Here is a 20,024-nt window from a genome sequence, read left to right as displayed (position 1 = left end):
ATTCCACATTCCATTCCATTCCTTTCCACAATCCATTCCACATTCCTTTCTATTCCAGTCCACATTCCATTCCACATTCCATTCTATTCCATTCCACATTCCATTCCACATTCCATTCTATTCCTTTCCACATTCCATTCCATTCCGTGCCACTTTCAATTCCACATTGCATTCCGTTCTTTTCCACGTTCCGTTCCACATTCCATTGCACAATCCATTAGACATTCCTTTCCATTCCATTAAAGTTTCCATTCCGCATTCCATTCCATTCAATCCACATTCCATTCCAGATTGCATTCCATTGCATTCCACATTCCATTCCATTCCATTCCATTCCATATTCCATAGCATTCCTTTCCACTTTCCATTCCACATTCCATTCAACATTCCTTTCCTTTGCATTCCACGTTTCATTCCATTCCATTCCACGTTTCATTCCATTCCATTCCACGTTCCATTCCACGTTCAATTCTCGTCCACTCCACATTACTTTCCATTCCATTCCACGTTCCATTCCATATTCCATTCCATTCCATTCCATTGCACCTCGCATTCCACATTCCATTCCATTCCATTCCACGTTACATTCCATATTCCATTCCATTCATTTCCACATTCCATTCCATTCCATTCCCTTCCATTCCACATTCCATTCCATTCCATTCCATTGAACATTCCATTCCACATTCCATTCCACATTCCATTCCATTCCATTCCACATTCCATTCCATATTCCATTCCACATTCCATTGCATTCCGTTCCACATTCCATTCCACTTTTCTTTAAATTCCATTCGACTTTCCATTCCACATTCCATTCTATTGCACATTCCATTCCTTTCCTTTCAACATTCCATTCCACATTCTATTCCATTCCATTCCGCATTCCATTCCATTTTCCAATCCATTTCATTCCATATTCCATTACATTCCATTCCCTTCCATTCCACATTCCATTGCATTCGACATCCACATTACATTCCACATTCCAATCCATTCCATTCCAGTTTCAATTACATTCCATTCCACGTTCCATTGCATTCAATTCCAAATTCTATTCCATTCCATTCCACGTTCCATTACCTCCCATTCCACATTCCACTCCATTCCATTGCAGTCCTTTCCACATTCCAATCCACATTCCATTCCATTCTATTCCACATTGCATTCCAAGTTGCATTCCACGTTCTATTCCACGATCTATTCCACGAACAATTCAACGATCCATTCCACTTTCTATTCCATGTTTCATTCCACTTTCCATTCTTCATTCCATAACTCATTCCTTTCCACATTCCATAACTCTTTCCATTCCATATTCCATTCCATGCCATTCCACATTCCATTTCATTCCACATTACATTTTCACATTCAATTCCGCATTGCATTCCATTCCATTCCATATCACATTCCATTGCATTCCATTCCCTTCCACATTCCATTCCAAATTCCTTTCCTTTCCATTCCTCATTCCATTCCATTCCATTCCACATTCCATTCCATACCCTTCCACATTTCTTTCCGTTCCATTCCACAATCCCTTTCAAGTTCAATTCCACGTTTCTTTCCTTTCCATTCCACCCTCCCTTCCACATTCCATTCCACATTGAATTCCACGTTCTATTCCACGTTCCATTGCACTTTCCATTCCATTCCATTTCAAGCTACATTCCATGTTCCATTTCACGTTCCATTTCTCTTTCCATTGCACATTCCATTCCTTTCCATTTCACATTCCATTGCACATTCCATTCCACATTCCATTGCACATTCTATTCCATTCCATTCCACATTCCATTCCACTTTGTATTCCACTCCATTCCACATTCCATTCCATTCCATTCCATTAAACATTCAATTCCATTCCATTCCTTTGCTTTCCACTTTCCTTTCCATTACATTACACGTTCCATTCCATTCCATTCCACATTCCATTCGTTTCCATTCCTTTCCATTCCACATTCCTTTCCACATTTCAATCCATTACATTCCACATTCCATTCCACATTCCATTCCAAATTCCATTGCACAATCCATTCCACATTCCATTCCATTCCACGTTCCCTTCCACTTTCCATTCCAGATTCCATTCCGTTCCACTTCCCATTCCACATTCCATTCCCAATTGCATTCAACATTGCATTCCATTCCATACAACTCTCCATTCAAAATTCCATTCCATTCCATCGCACATTGCATTCCACATTCCATTCCATTCCATGCTCCATTCCACATTCCATTCCATTCCATTCCACAATCCATTCCATTTCATTCCACACTTCATTCGACCTGTTATTCCATTGCATTCCACATTCAATTCCAAGTTCCATTCCATTCCATTCCACATTCCATTCCACGTTCCATTAAACATTCCATTCCATTCCACAGTCTATTCCATTCCATTCCACATTTCATTCCATTCTATTCCATATTCCATTCCATTGCATGTTCCATTCCGCATTCCTTTCCAAGTTCCCTTCCATTGCACACTGCATTCCACATTTCATTCCATATTCCAATCCATTCCTTTCCACGTTCCATTAAGTTCCATTCCACGTTCCCCTCCACTTTCCATTCCATTCCATTCCATGTTCCTTTCCATTCCATTCCAACTTTCATTGCAATGCATTGCACGCTCAATTCCACATTCTATTCCATTCCATTCTACAATCCATTCCATTCCATTCGACATTCAATTCCACCTTCCATTCCATTCCATTCCGCATTCCATTCTATTCTATTCCATTCTCCATTCAATTCCATTCCATTCCACGTTACATTCCACATTCCATTCCTCATTGCATTCCATTGCATTCCACGTTTCCTTCCATTCCATTCCACGTTCCATACCATTCCATTCCAAGTTCCATTCCACATTCCAGTGCATTACACTCCACATTCCATTCCATTCCTTTCCAATTTTCATTCCACATTCCTTTCCATTGCATTCCACGTTCCATTATATTCCATTACACGTTCCATTCCACATTCCATTCCATTCCATTCCATATTGCATTCCTTATTTCATTCCATTCAATTCATCATTCCATTCCAATACATACCCTTCCATTCCACATTCCATTCCATTCAATTCCTTTCCATTCCGCAATCCATTCCATTAAATTCCACATTCCATTCCATTCCATTCCCTTCCATTCCACATTCCATTCAATTCCATTCAACATGCCATTCAATTCAATTCCTTTCCACACTCCATTCCATTCCTTTCCACATTCCATTCCATTCCATCCCACATTGCATTCCATTCAAATCCACATACCATTCCACATTCAATTCCATTCCATTCAACATTCCATTCCTTTTAATTCCATTCAAGTCCACATTCCATTCCATTCCATTCCATTCCACATTACATTCCTTTCTATTCCAGTCCACATTCCATTCCTTTCCATTCCATTCCATTCCAGATTCCATTCCATTTAATTCCACATTCCATTTCACGTTCATTTCCACATTCCTTTCCATTCCATTCCACTTTCCTTGCCACGTTCAATTCCATTCCGTTCCACATTCCATTCCACAATCCATTCAACTTTCCATTCCAGTTTCCTTTCTATTCCATTACACTTTCCATTCCACGTTCCATTCCACGATCCATTCCACGTTCCATTCCATTATATTTCACGTTCCATTCCATGTCTCATTCCACTTTCATTTCCACATTCCATTACACATTCCATTACACATTCCATTCCATTACATTTCACATTCCAATGCTCTTTCCATTCCACATTCCATTTCACATTCCATTCCATTCGATTCCACGTTCCATTCCACATTTCATTCCATTCAACTCCACATTCCATTCCATACTCCATTCCATTGCACATCCCATTCCACTTTCCATTCCACAATCCATTCCACATTCCATTTCAAATTCCATTCCACAATCCATTCCACATTCCATTCCATTCCACAATCCATTCCACTTTCCCTTCCACTTTCCATTCCGTTCCACGTTCCATTCCACATTCCATTCCACGTTCCATTCCACATTGCATTCTGTTCCATTCTATCTTCCTTTCCACATTACTTTCCATTCCATTACACTTTTCATGCCACATTGCATTCCATTCCACGTTTCATTCCACATTCCATTCCATTCCATTCCACATTGCATTCCATTTCATTCCATATTCCTTTCGAACTTTCATTCCAGTCCATTCCTCATTCCATTCCACGTTCCTTTTCATTCCATACCACATTGCATTGCACATTCTATTCCATTCCATTCCACATTCCATTCCACTCCATTCAATTCCACATTCCATTCCGCTTTCCATTACATTCCATTCCACATTCCATTAACACTCTATTCCAACTTCCTCTCCGTTCCATTCTACAGTCCATTCCACATTCTAATCCACTCCATTCCACACTCCATTCCACAGTCAATTCCATTCCATTCCAGATTTCATTTCATTCCATTCGACAATCCATTCCATTCCATTTCACATTCCATTCAATTGCATTCCACGTTCCATTACACATTCCATTCCATTCCATTCCATTCCGCGTTCCATTCCACATTCCTTTCCACACTCCATTCCATTCCATTCCATTCCACTTTCCATTCCTCATTCCATTCCACATTCCATTCATTCCATTCCACTCCACATTCCTTTCCATTCCATTCCACCTTCCATTCCATATTCCATTCCATTAATTTCCACATTCCATTCCACATTCCATTCCACGTTCCATTCCACGATCCATTCCACGTTCCATTGCATTCCACTCCATGTTCTATTGCATTCCATTCCACTTTCCATTTCTATCCATTCTAGGTTCCATTTCAGATTCCATTTCACATTCCATTCCACATTCCATTTCTCAATCCTGTCCTTTCCATTCCATTCCACTCCACATTCCAGTCCATTCCAATCCACATTACATTCAATTACACTCCACGTTCCATTCCATTCTACATTCCCCTCCAGTCCATTCCAGATTCCATTAACTTTCATTCCACATTCCATTCCACATTATATTCCATTCCATTCTAATCCACATTCCATTCCGTTCCATTCTACATTCCATTCCATTCCATTCCACATTCCATTCCACATTTGATTCCGTTCCACTCCACTTTCTTTTCCACACTCCATTCCACATTCCATTCCACAATCCATTCCGTTCCATTCCACATTCCTTTCCACATTCTGTTACACATTCCATTCCATTCTATTTCACATTCCATTCCACATTCCATACCATTCCATTTGGCATTCTATTCCCCATTCCATTCCATTCCACATTCCATTCCATGTTCCATTCTTCATTACATTCCATTCCATTCCACATTCCATTATTTTCCATTCCATTTCCATTAACCTCCATTCCACATTTTTTCAATTCCATTCCACATTCCATTCCGCATTCCATGACCTTCCATTCCACATTATTTCCATTCCATTAAACATTGCATTGCGTTCCATTCCACATTCCATTCCACATTCCGTTACCTTCCCTTCTCATTCTTTTCCATTCCATTTCACATTCCATTTCACGTTCCATTCCACGTTGGGTATCGCGTTGCATTCCATTCCATTCCATTCCATTGTGGATTCGATTCCATTCCATTCCACATTCTATTCCACATTCCATTCCATTCCATTCCACATTCCATTCCATTCCATTCCACATTCCATTCCACATTCCATCAATTCCATTTCACATTCCATTCCATTCCATTCCACATTCCATTGCATTCCATTCCATTCCATTCCTTTACACGTTCGATTTCATTCCATTCCACATTCTATTCCATTACATTCTACAATCCATTCCATTCCATTCCATTCCACATTCCAAAGCATTCCATTCCATTCCACATTCCATTCGAAATTCTATTCCATTCCATTCCACATTCCATTCCATTCCATTCCATTACACATTCCATTCCACATTCCATTCCCTTGCATTCCACTTTCCATTCCATTCCATTCCCCCTTCCTTTCCACTTTCCGTTCCACTTTCCATTCCATCCCTTTCCACTCCATTCCATTCTGGATTCCTTTCCATTCCATTCCAAATTGTATTCGACATTCCATTCCTTTCCATTCCACATTCCATTCCATTCCACATTCCAATCATTTTCATTCCACTTTACATTCCACTTTCCATTTTACGCTCCATTGCACATTCCATTCCATGTTCCATTCTACATTACATTACATTCCATTACACGTTCCTTTACTTTCCATTCCATTTCCATTACCTTCCATTCCACATGTTTTCAATTCCATTCCAGATTCCATTCCACATTTCATGACCTTCCATTCCACATTATTTCCATTCCATTCCAGATTCCATTCCACATTCCATGACCTTCCATTCCACATTATTTCCATTCCATTACACATTTCATTGCATTCCATTACACATTCCATTCCACATTCCGTTACCTTCCCTTCTCATTATTTTCCATTCCATTTCACATTCCATTCGATGTTCCATTCCACGTTGTGTATCACGTTGCATTCCATTCCATTCCATTCCATTGCAGATTCGATTCCATTCCATTCCACATTCTATTCCACATTCCATTCCATTCCATTCCACATTCCATTCCGCATTCCATCTATTCCATTCCACATTGCACTGCATTCCATTCAACATTCCATTCCTTTCCATTCAACGTTACATTCCACATTCAACTCAACCTTCCATTCAACATTCCATTCCATTCCATTCCACATTCCATTCCATTCCACATTCCATTGCACTTTCCATTCCATATTCCATTCCCTTCCATTCCGCATTCCATTCCCTTCCATTCCACATTCAATTCCACTTTCCATACCACGTTGCATTCCAAATTCCATTCCATTCCATTAGATTCAATCCCATTCCACATTCCGTTCCATGTTCCATTCCAAATTCCATTGCACATTCCATTACACGTTCCATTCCACTTTCCATTCCAAATTCCATTTCATTTTCCATTCCACGTTCCATTTCATTCCATTCCACGATCCATTCCTCATTCCATTCCATTCCTCTTTCCATTCCACGTTCCATTCCACGTTCCATTGCACATTGCTTTCAATGTTCCATTCCATACCATTCCACGTTCCATTCCACATTGCATTCCATTCCACATTCCATTGCATATTCCATTCCACATTCCATTCCATTCCATTCCACGTTCCATTCCACATTCCATTCCACATTCCTTTCCACATTCCCTTCCACATTCCTTTCCACATTCCATTCAACATTCCATTCCAAATTCCATTCCATTCCATTCCACATTCCATCCCACATTCCACTCCATTCCATTCCACATTCCCTTCCACATTCCATTGCATTCCATTCCAGATTTCATTCCACATTCCATTCCACAATGCATTCCACATTCCCTTTCACATTCCATTCCAAATCCCATACCACATTCCATTCCACGTTACATTCCGCATTCCATTCCACATTCCGTTCAACATTCTATTGCATTCCATTCCACGTTCCATTCTACTTTCCATTAGACGTTTCTTTCCATTCCATTCCACGTTCCATAATACGTTCCATTCCATCCCATTCCATGTTCCATTACCTTCCATTCCATTTCCATTACCTTCCGTTCCACATTTCTTTCCATTCCATTCCTCATTCCTTTCCATTCCTTTCTACATTCCATTCCACATTCCATTAACTTCCATTGTCATTGTTTTCCATTCCGTTTCACATTCCATTCCACGTTCCGTTCCACGTTCCATTTCTTGTTGCATTATATTCCATTCCATTCCATTCCGAATTACATTCCATCCCATTCCACATTGTATTCCACTTTCCATTCCATTCCATTCCACATTCCATTCAATTCCATTCCACATTCCACTCCATTCCATTCCAAATTGCATTCCTTTCCATTCCACGTTACATTCCACATTCAATTCTACCTTCCATTCCACTTTCTAATCCATTCCACTCCAAATTCCATTCCATTCCATTCCACATTCCATTCCACATTCCATTCCACAATCTATTCAAATACACTAAACCCTCCATTCCATTTCTTTCCTCCTTCCATTCCACACTCCATTCCATTCCATACCACATTCCATTCTACATTATATTCCATTCCATTCTATTCCATATTCCATTCCATTCCATTCCACATTCCATTCAACTTTCCATTCCACGTTCCATTAAATTTCATTGCATTCCATTCCACGTTGCATTTCTTTCCATTCCACATTCCTTTTCATGTTACATTTCACATTCCATTCCACATTCCATTTCACATTCCATTCCATTCCATTCCATTCCACCTTCCATTCTACATTCCATTACACATTCCATTCCACCCCATTCCATGTTGCATTCCATTAATTTCCACTTTCCTTTCCACATTCCATTCCACATTCCATTCCGTTCCATTCCATATTCCATTGCAAATTCCATTTCACATTCCTGCGCATGTTCAATGGCATTCCGTTTCACATTCCATTCCATTCCATTACACATTCCATTCCACATTCCATTCCATTCCATTCCACATTCCATTGCACATTCCACCATACGTTCCATTCCACGTTGCATTGCCCGTTCCATTGCATTCTACTCCACGTTCCATTGCATTCCATTCCACGTTCCATTTCCCAATGCATTTCACATTCCATTCCACATTCCATTTCGCAATCCTTTCCATTCCATTCCATTCCACTCCACATTCCATTCCATTCCATTCCACTTTCCATTCCATATTCCATTCCTTTAATTTCCACATTCCATTCCACATTACATTCCATGTTGCATTCAACGTTACATTTCACATTCCATTCCATTTCATTCCATTGCACACTCCATTTCATTCCATTCCGCTTTCCATTCCACATTCCATTCCACATTTCACATTCCATTGTACTTTCCATTTCAGTTTGCATTCCATTCCATTACACATTCCATTCCATTCCTATCTACATTCCATTCCATTATATTCCACTTTCAATTCCGTTTCACTTTCCATTCCATGACATTCCACATTCCATTCAATTCCATTGTATTCTACATTCCATTCCAATCCATTCGAGATTACATTCCCTTGCATTCCACAATCCATTACATTCCACTTCCCATTCCATTCCTTTCCATTCCACATTCCATTCCATACAATTTCAAATTCCATTCCATTACAATGCATTCCCCATTCCATTCCATTCGATTCCGCATTCAATCCCATTCCATTCCATTCTATTACACATTCCATTCCATTCCATTGCACATTCCATTCTAATACATTCCACATTCTATTCCAAATTCCATTCCACATTCTCTTCCACGTTCCATTCCATTACATCCCTTATACTATTGCATTCCATTCTATATTCCTTTCCATTCCATTAGACATTCCTTTTCATTCCATTGCATTCCACATTCCATTCCATTCCTTTCCGCATTCCAATCCATTCTGTTCCATTCCTCATTCCATTCCACATTCCATTCCACATTAAATTCCATTCCATTACTTTCTATTCCACATTCAATTCCACAAAACATTCCACATTCTATCCACATTCCCTTCCATTACATTCCACATTCCATTCCACATTCCATTACATTCCATTCCATATTTCATTCCACATTCCGTTTCACATTCCATTCCACATTACATTGCACTTTGCATTTCACATTCCATTCCACATTCCATTACATTCCTCATTGCATTTCTCATTCCATTCCACATTCAATTCCATTCCATTCCATTCCACATTCCATTCCACATTCCATTCCATTCCTTTCCACATTGCATTCCATTCCATTCCACGGTTTCATTCCTTGTTCCTTTCCACTTTCAATTGCCCGTTCCAATCCACTTTCCATTCTGTTCCATTCCACAAGTATTCCACATTCCATTCCGCATTCCATTCCACATTCCATTTCACATTCTATTCCATTCCATGCCAAATTCATTTCCGTTCCATTCCATATTTAATTGTACTTTCCATTACACATTCCTTTACAAGTTCCATTGCATTGCATTCCTTTCCATTCCACATTCCATTCCATTCCGTTCAACATTGCATTCAATTCCATTCCATTCCATTCAACATTCCATTCCACATTCAATTCTACTCCATTCCACATTCCATTCCACATTCTATTCTACTCCATTCCACATTCCATTCCACATTCCATTCCACATTCCACTCAACATTCCATTCCACATTGCATTTCGTTCCATTCCACATTACATTCCACATTCCATTCCATTCCACATTCCATTCCACTTTCCATTCTATTACATTACTCATTCCATTCCATGATCCATTCCATTCCACATTCCACACCATATTCCATTCCATTCAACACTCCGTTGCACATTCCATTCCATTGCATTCCACATTCCATTCCATTCCATTCCACATTCCATGGCACATTCCATTCTACGTTCCATTCCACGATCCATTCCACGTTCCATTGCATTCCACTCCACATTCCATTGCATTCCATTCCTCTTTCCATTTCAATCCATTCTACGTTCCATTTCAGATTCCATTTCACATTCCATTCCACATTCCATTTCTCAATCCTGTCCATTCCATTCCATTCCACTCCACATTCCATTCCATTCCATTCCAATCCATATTACCTTCAATTACACTCCACGTTCCATTGCATTCTACATTCCCCTCCATTCCATTCCAGATTCCATTACCTTCCATTCCACATTCCATTCCACATTGTATTCCATTCCATTCAATTCCACATTGCATTCCTTTCCATTCCACATTCCATTCCATTCCATTCCACATTCCATTCCACAATCCACTCCACATTCCATTCCACATTTGATTCCGTTACATTCCACATTCCTTTCCACAGTCCATTCCACATTCCATTCCACAATCCATTCCGTTCCATTCCACATTCCTTTCCATATTCCATTTCACGTTCCATTCCATTCCATTCCACATTCCATTCCACATTCCTTCAATTCCATTTCACATTCCACTGCATTCCATTCAACATTCCATTCCTTTACATTCAACGTTACATTCCACATTCAACTCAACCTTCCATTCCACATTCCATTCCATTCCATTCCAAATTCCATTCCATTCCATTCCACATTCCATTCCACTTTCCATTCCAATCCATTCCTCATTCCATGCAAATCCATTCCATTCCACATTCCATTCCACTTTCCATTCGACATTCAATTCCATTCCATTCCATTACATTCCATTACACATTCCATTCCGCATTCCATTCCCTTACATTACACATTCCATTCCATTCCATTCCACATTCCATTACACTTTCCATTCCATGTTGCATTCCAAATTCCATTTCATTCCATTACATTCTATTCCATTCCACATTCCATTCCACGTTCCATTCCAAATCCAATTGCACATTCCATTCCACGTTCCATTCCTCTTTCCATTCCAAGTTCCATTTCATTTTCCATTCCACATTCCACTTCATTCCATTCCATGATCCACTCCTCATTCCATTCCATTCCATTCCACTTTCCATTCCACGTAGCATTCCACGTTCCTTTCCATGTTCCATTCCATTCCATTCCACATTCAATTCCACATTGCCTTCTATTCCACGTTCCATTGCACATTGCATTCCACATTCCATTCCATTCCATTCCACGTTACGTTCCACATTGCATTCCACATTCCTTTCCACGTTACATTCCACATTGCATTCCACATTCCTTTCCACATTACATTCCACATTCCTTTCCACATTCCATTCCACATTCCATTCCAAATTCCATTCCATTGCATTCTACAGTCCATTCCACATTCCATTGCATTCCATTCCAGATTTCATTCCACATTCCATTCCACATTGCATTCCACATTCCCTTTCACCTTCCATTCCACATCCCATACCACATTCCATTCCACGTTACATTCCACATTCCATTCCACATTCCATTCCACGTTCTATTCCATTCCATTCAAAGTTCCATTCTACTTTCCATTAGACGTTTCATTCCATTCCATTCCACGTTCCATTCTATGTTCCATTCCATTCCATTCCACGTTCCATTACCTTCCATTCCTTTTCCATTACATTCCGTTCCACATTTTTTCCATTCCATTCCACATTCGATTTCATTCCATTCCACATTCCATTCCACATTCCATTAACTTCCATTCTCATTGTTTTCCATTCCATTTCACATTCCATTCCACGTTCCATTCCACGTTCCATTTCGTGTTGCATTAAATTCCATTCCATTCCATTCCGGATTCCATTCCTTTCAGTTCCACATAGTATTCCAATTTCTATTCCATTCCATTCCACATTCCATTCAATTCCATTCCACATTCCACTCCATTCCATTCCACATTGCATTCATTTACATTCCACATTCAATTCAATTTTCCATTCCACTTTCCATTCCATTCCACTCAAAATTCCATTCCATTCAATTCCACATTCCATTCCACATTCTATTCAAATCCATTAAACATTCCATTCCATTCCATTCCACATTCCATTCCACATTCCATCAATTCCATTTCACATTCCACTGCATTCCATTCAACATTCCATTCCTTTCCATTCAACGTTACATTCCACATTCAACTCAACCTTCCATTCCACATTCGATTCCATTCCATACCAAATTCCATTCCACTCCATTCCACATTCCATTCCACTTTCCATTCGACATTCCATTCCATTCCATTCCATTAAATTCCATTACACATTCCATTCCACATTCCATTCCCTTACATTACACATTCCATTCCATTCCATTCCACTTTCCATTCCATGTTGCATTCCACATTCCTTTCCACATTCCATTCCACATTCCTTTCAACATTCCATTCCACATTCCATTCCAAATTCCATTCCATTGCATTCCACATTCCATTCCAAATTCCACTCGCCTCCATTCCACAGTCCATTTCACATTCCATTGCATTCCATTCCAGATTTCATTCCACATTCCATTCCAAATTGCATTCCACATTCCCTTTCACCTTCCATTCCACATCCCATACCACATTCCATTCCACGTTACATTCCACATTCCATTCCACATTCCATTACACGTTCTATTCCATTCCATTCCAAGTTCCATTCTACTTTCCATTAGACATTTCATTCCATTCCATTCCACTTTCCATTCTACGTTCCATTCCATTCCATTCCACGTTCCATTACCTTCCATTCCATTTCAATTACCTTCCGTTCCACATTTTTTCCATTCCATTCCACATTCGATTCCATTCCACTCCACATTCCATTCCACATTCCATTAACTTCCATTGTCATTGTTTTCCATTCCGTTTCACATTCCATTCCACGTTCCATTCCACGTTCCATTTCGTTTTGCATTAAATTCCATTCCATTCCATTCCGGATTCTATTCCTTTCAGTTCCACATAGTATTCCAATTTCCATTCCATTCCATTCCACATTCCATTCAATTCCATTCCACATTCCACTCCATTCCATTCCACATTGCATTCATTTACATTCCACGTTACATTCCACATTCAATTCATCTTTCCATTCCACTTTCCAATCCATTCCACTCCAAATTCCATTCCATTCAATTCCACATTCCATTCCACATTCTATTCAAATACATTAAACATTCCATTCCATTTCTTTACTCATTCCATTCCACGTTGCATTCCATATTCCATTCCACATTCCATTGCTCGTTCCATTCCTTATCATTACAATTTCCATTCCACATTATATTCCACATTCCCATCCGCATTCCATTCCATTCCATTCCACATTCCATTCCATTCCATTCTACATGCCATTCCACATTGCATTGCATTCCAGTCCTCATTCCATTCCACATTCCATTCCATTCCATTCCAATTTCCATTCCATTGCAATCCATATTCCAGTCAATTCCATTCTGCGTTCCATTCCATTCCAAATTGCATTCCATTCCATTCCACATTCCATTCAATTCCTTGCCAAATTCCAAAACATTCCATTCTCCATTCCATTCCACATTCCATTCCACATTCCATTCCATTCCATTCTATTCCACAATGCATTCCATTCCATTCCACATTACATTCCACAATCCATTCCTTTCCATTCCACATTCCATTACATTCCATTACACATTACATTCCACATTCCATTAGATTCCATTCCACATTCCATTTCACATTACATTTTTTTCCACCTTCCTTTCCACAATCCATTACATTCCATTCAACATTCCATTTTTCATTGCCCTGCTTTCTATTCCGAATTCCATTCCACATTCCTTTCAGCATTCATTCCGATCCATTCCATTTTCCTTTTCACGTTCCATTCCACAGTCCACTCCACATTCCTTTACATGATCCATTCCATTCCATTCCACGTTCCACTCCACTTTCCATTCCTTTCCATTCCACATTCCATTCCACATTGCATTGCACATTCCATTCCACGTTCCATTCCACATTCCATTCCATGTTCCATTCCATGTTCCATTCCACGTTCCATTCCATTCCATTCCACGTTCCACTCCAGATTCCATCCCGTCCCATTCCACGTGCCATTCCATTCCATTCCTCGGTCAATTCCACATTCCACTCCACATTCCATTGCACCATCCCTTCTGTTCCATCCCATTCCATTCCAGTTTCCTTTCCAGATTCCATTCCACATTCCATTTCACATTCCATTCCTTTACTTTCCACATTCCGTTGCATTCCATTCCCTACCATTCCACATTCTATTCCATTCCATTCATTATTCCATGCCATTCCATTCCATTCCACATTCCATTCCATTCCATTAAATTCCACATTCCATACCATTCCTTTCCACATTCCATTTCATTCCACTCCGCATTCCATTCCTCATTACACACAATCCCATTCTATTAAACATTCCATTCCATTCCATTCCACATTGCATACCATTGCATTCCATTCCGCATTCTATTCATTTCCGTTCTACGTTACATTCGATTCCTTTCCACATTCTAATCCATTCCATTCAATTCCATTCCAGAATCCATTCCCTTCCAAACCACATTCCTTTTCATTCCATTCCACATTACATTACACATTAAATTGCATACCACATTCCATTCCACGTTCCATTCCTTTCCATTCCACATATGATTCCATTCAATTCCACATTCCGTTCCATTACCTTGCCGTCCATTACACATTCCATACCATTTCATTCCGCATTCCTTTCCATTTCGTTCCATTTCACATTCCATTATTTTCAATTATATTCCCCATTCCATCCCATTCCATTCTATATTCCATCCCAATCCATTCCACATTCCATTCCATTCCATTCCACGTTCCATTCCAAATTCCATACCATTGCATTCTATTCCACATTCCATTCCTTTCCAATCTGCATTCCATTCTCTTCCATTCCACATTCTATTCCAATGCATTCCATTCCATTCCATATTCTGTTACATTCCATTCCACATTCTAATCTCATTCCATTCCATTCCATTCCACATTCAATTTCACATTCCATTCTATTCCATTCCACATTCCATTCCATTGCATTACACATTCCATTCCTTTCGATTCCACATGTCATTCCACATTCCATTCCACGTTCCATTCAATGTTTCATTCCAAGTTCCACTCCATATTTCATTCCAAGTTCCATTCCATGATCCATTCCATTCCATTGCACGTTCCATTCCACATTATATTCCATTGCATTACACTTTCCTTTCCACATTCCATTCCACATTCCATTCCACATTCCATTCCACATTCCATTGCGTTACATTCCACATTCCATTCCACATTCCATTTCAGATTCCATTCTACATTACATTCCACATTTCTTTCTACTTTCCATTAATTGTTCCATTACACATTCCATTCCATTCCACAATCCATTCCTTTCCAATCCACATTCCTTTTCATTCCTTTCCACATTCCATTCCACATTACATTGCATTCCACATTCCATTCCATGTTCCATTCCACTCACGATTCTATTCATTTCCACATTCTATTCCATTTCATTGCCTTCCATTCCACATTCCGTTCAATTCATTCCGCATTCCTCTCCATTCCATTCCATTCCACATTTCATTACTTTCAAGTAAATTCCCCATTCCATTCCATTCCATTCCACATTCCATCCCAATCCATTCCACATTCCATTGCATTCCAATCCACGTTCCATTCCTCATTCCATAACATTGCATTCCATTCCACATTCCATTCCTTTCCATTCTGCATTCCATTCCATTCCATTTAACATTCTAATCCACTACATTCCATTCCATTCCACATTCCGTTACATTCCTTTCCATATTACATTGCATTCCACATTCCATTCCTTTCGATTCCACATTACATTCCACATTCCACTCCACGTTCCATTCCATGTTTCATTCCAAGTTCCATTCCACGTTCCATTCCATTCCCTTCCACGTTCCATTACACATTCCATTCCATTGGATTACACTTTTCTATCCACCTTCCATTCCACATTACATTCCACATTCCATTCAACATTCCATTGCGTTACATTCCACATTCCATGCCACATGCCATTTCACATTCCATTCCACATTCCATTCCACATTCATTTCCCCTTTCCATTAAACATTCCATTCCACATTCCAGTCCACATTGCGTTCCATTCCAGTACACATTACATTCCATATTCCATTCCATTCCACTCCATATTCCATTCCATTCCATTCCAATCCACATTGCATTCAATTACACTCCACGTTCCATTCCATTCTACATTCCCCTCCATTCCATTCCAGATTCCATTACCTTCCATTCCACATTCCATTCCACTATATATTCCATTCCCTTCAATTCCACATTCCATTCCATTCCATTCCACATTCCATTCCATTCCATTCCACATTCCATTCCATTCCATTACACATTCCATTCCACATTCCATCGCACATTTGACTCCGTTCCATTCCACGTTCTTTTCCACAGTCTATTCCACATTCCATTCCACAATCCATTCCGTTCCATTCCACATTCCTTTCCATATTCCATTACACATTCCATTCCATTCCATTCCACATTCCATTCCACATTCCATTACTTTCCCTTTTCATTCTTTTCCATTCCATTTCACATTCCATTCCATGTTCCATTCCACGTTGCGTATCGCCGTGCATTCCATTCCATTCCATTCCATTGCGGATTTCATTCCATTCCATTCCACATACTATTCCACATTCCATTCCATTCCATTCCACATTCCATTCTACGTTCCAGCAATTCCATTTCACATTCCACTGCATTCCATTCAACATTCCAATCCTTTCCATTCAACGTTACATTCCACATTCAACTCAACCTTCCATTCCACATTCCGTTCCATTACATTCCACGTTCCATTCCACATTCCATTCCATTCCATTCCACATTGTATTCCACATTCCATTCCACATTCCATTCTATTCCATTACACATTCCATTCCACATTCCATTCCCTTACATTACACATTCCATTCCATTCCATTCCACATTCCATTCCACTTTCCTTTCCATGTTGCATTCCACATTCCATTCAACATTCCATTGCGTTACATTCCACATTCCATGCCACATGCCATTTCACATTCCATTCCACATTCCATTCCACATTCATTTCCCCTTTCCATTAAACATTCCATTCCACATTCCATTCAATTCCATTCCACATTCCAGTCCACATTGCGTTCCATTCCAGTACACATTACATTCCATATTCCATTCCATTCCACTCCACATTCCATTCCATTCCATTCCAATCCACATTACATTCAACTACACTCCACGTTCCATTCCATATTCCATTCCATTCCACTCCACATTGCATTCCATTCCATTCCAATCCACATTACATTCAACTACACTCCACGTTCCATTCCATTCTACATTCCCCTCCATTCCATTCCAGATTCCATTACCTTCCATTCCACATTCCATTCAACTTTATATTCCATTCCCTTCAATTCCACATTCCATTCCATTCCATTCCACATTCCATTCCATTCCATTACACATTCCATTCCACATTCCATTCCACATTTGACTCCGTTCCATTCCACGTTCTTTTCCACAGTCCATTCCAAATTCCATTCCACAATCCATTCCGTTCCATTCCATATTCCTTTCCATATTCCATTACGCATTCCATTCCATTCCATTCCATATTCCATTCCACATTCCATTACTTTCCCTTTTCATTCTTTTCCATTCCATTTCACACTCCATTCCACGTTCCATTCCACGTTGCGTATCGCCGTGCATTCCATTCCATTCCATTCTATTGTGGATTTGATTCCATTCCATTCCACATACTATTCCACATTCCATTCCATTCCATTCCACATTCCATTCCACATTCCATCAATTCCATTTCACGTTCCACTGCTTTCCATTCAACATTCCATTCCTTTCCATTCAACTTTACATTCCACATTCAACTCAACCTTCCATTCCACATTCCATTCCATTCCATTCCAAATTCCATTCCATTCCATTCCACTTTTCATTCGACATTCCATTCCTTTCCATTCCATTACATTCCATTACACATTCCATTCCACATTTCATTCCCTTACATTACACATTCCATTCCATTCCATTCCACATTCCATTCCACTTTCCATTCCATGTTGCATTCCACATTCCATTCAACATTCCATTGCGTTTCATTCCACATTCCATGCCACATGCCATTTCACATTCCATTCCACATTCCATTCCACATTCATTTCCCCTTTCCATTAAATATTCCATTCCACATTCCATTCAATTCCATTCCATATTCCAGTCCACATTGCGTTCCATTCCAGTACACATTACATTCCATATTCCATTCCATTCCACTCCACATTCCATTCCATTCCATTCCAATCCATATTACCTTCAATTACACTCCACGTTCCATTCCATTCTACATTCCCCTCCATTCCATTCCAGATTCCATTACCTTCCATTCCACATTCCATTCCACTTTATATTCCATTCCCTTCAATTCCACATTCCATTCCATTCCATTCCACATTCCATTCCATTGCAGTACACATTCCATTCCACATTCCATTCCACATTTGACTCCGTTCCATTCCACGTTCTTTTCCACAGTCCATTCCACAATCCATTCCGTTCCATTCCACATACCTTTCCATATTCCATTACACATTCCATTCCATTCCATTCCACATTCCATTCCACATTCCATTACTTTCCCTTTTCATTCTTTTCCATTCCATTTCACATTCCATTCCACGTTCCATTCCACGTTGCATATCACCGTGCATTCCGTTCCATTCCATTCCATTGCGGATTTGATTCCATTCCATTCCACATACTATTCCACATTCCATTCCATTCCATTCCACCTTCCATTCCACATTCCATCAATTCCATTTCACGTTCCACTGCATTCCATTCAACATTCCATTCCTTTCCATTCAACGTTACATTCCACATTCAACTCAACCTTCCATTCCACATTCCATTCCATTCCATTCCAAATTCCATTCCATTCCATTCCACATTCCATTCCACTTTCCATTCCAATACATTCCTCATTCCATGCAGTTCCATTCCATTCCACATTCCATTCCACTTTCCATTCGACATTCCATTCTATTCCATTCCATTACATTCCATTCCATTCCACATTCCATTCCACTTTCCATTCCATGTTGCATTCCAAATTCCATTCCATTACATTACATTCTATTCCATTCCACATTCCATTCCACGTTCCATTCCAAATTCCTTTGCACATTCCATTCCACGTTCCTTTCCTCTTTCCATTCCATGTTCCATTTCATTTTCCATTCCACGTTCCACTTTATTCCATTCCACGATCCATTCCTCATTCCATTCCATTCCATTCCACTTTCCATTCCATGTTCCATTCTACGTTCCATTCCACGTTCCTTTGCTTGTTCCATTCCATTCCATTCCATGTTGGATTCCACATTGCATTCCATTCCACGTTCCATTGCACATTGCATTCCACATTCCTTTCCACATTCCATTCCACATTCCTTTCCACATTCCACTCCACATTCCATTACAAATTCC

The sequence above is a fragment of the Pongo abelii genome, chromosome 23 (assembly GCF_028885655.2).
Source record: "Pongo abelii isolate AG06213 chromosome 23, NHGRI_mPonAbe1-v2.0_pri, whole genome shotgun sequence".
Taxonomy (NCBI): Eukaryota; Metazoa; Chordata; class Mammalia; order Primates; family Hominidae; genus Pongo; species Pongo abelii.
This window is presented reverse-complemented; position numbering follows the sequence as displayed.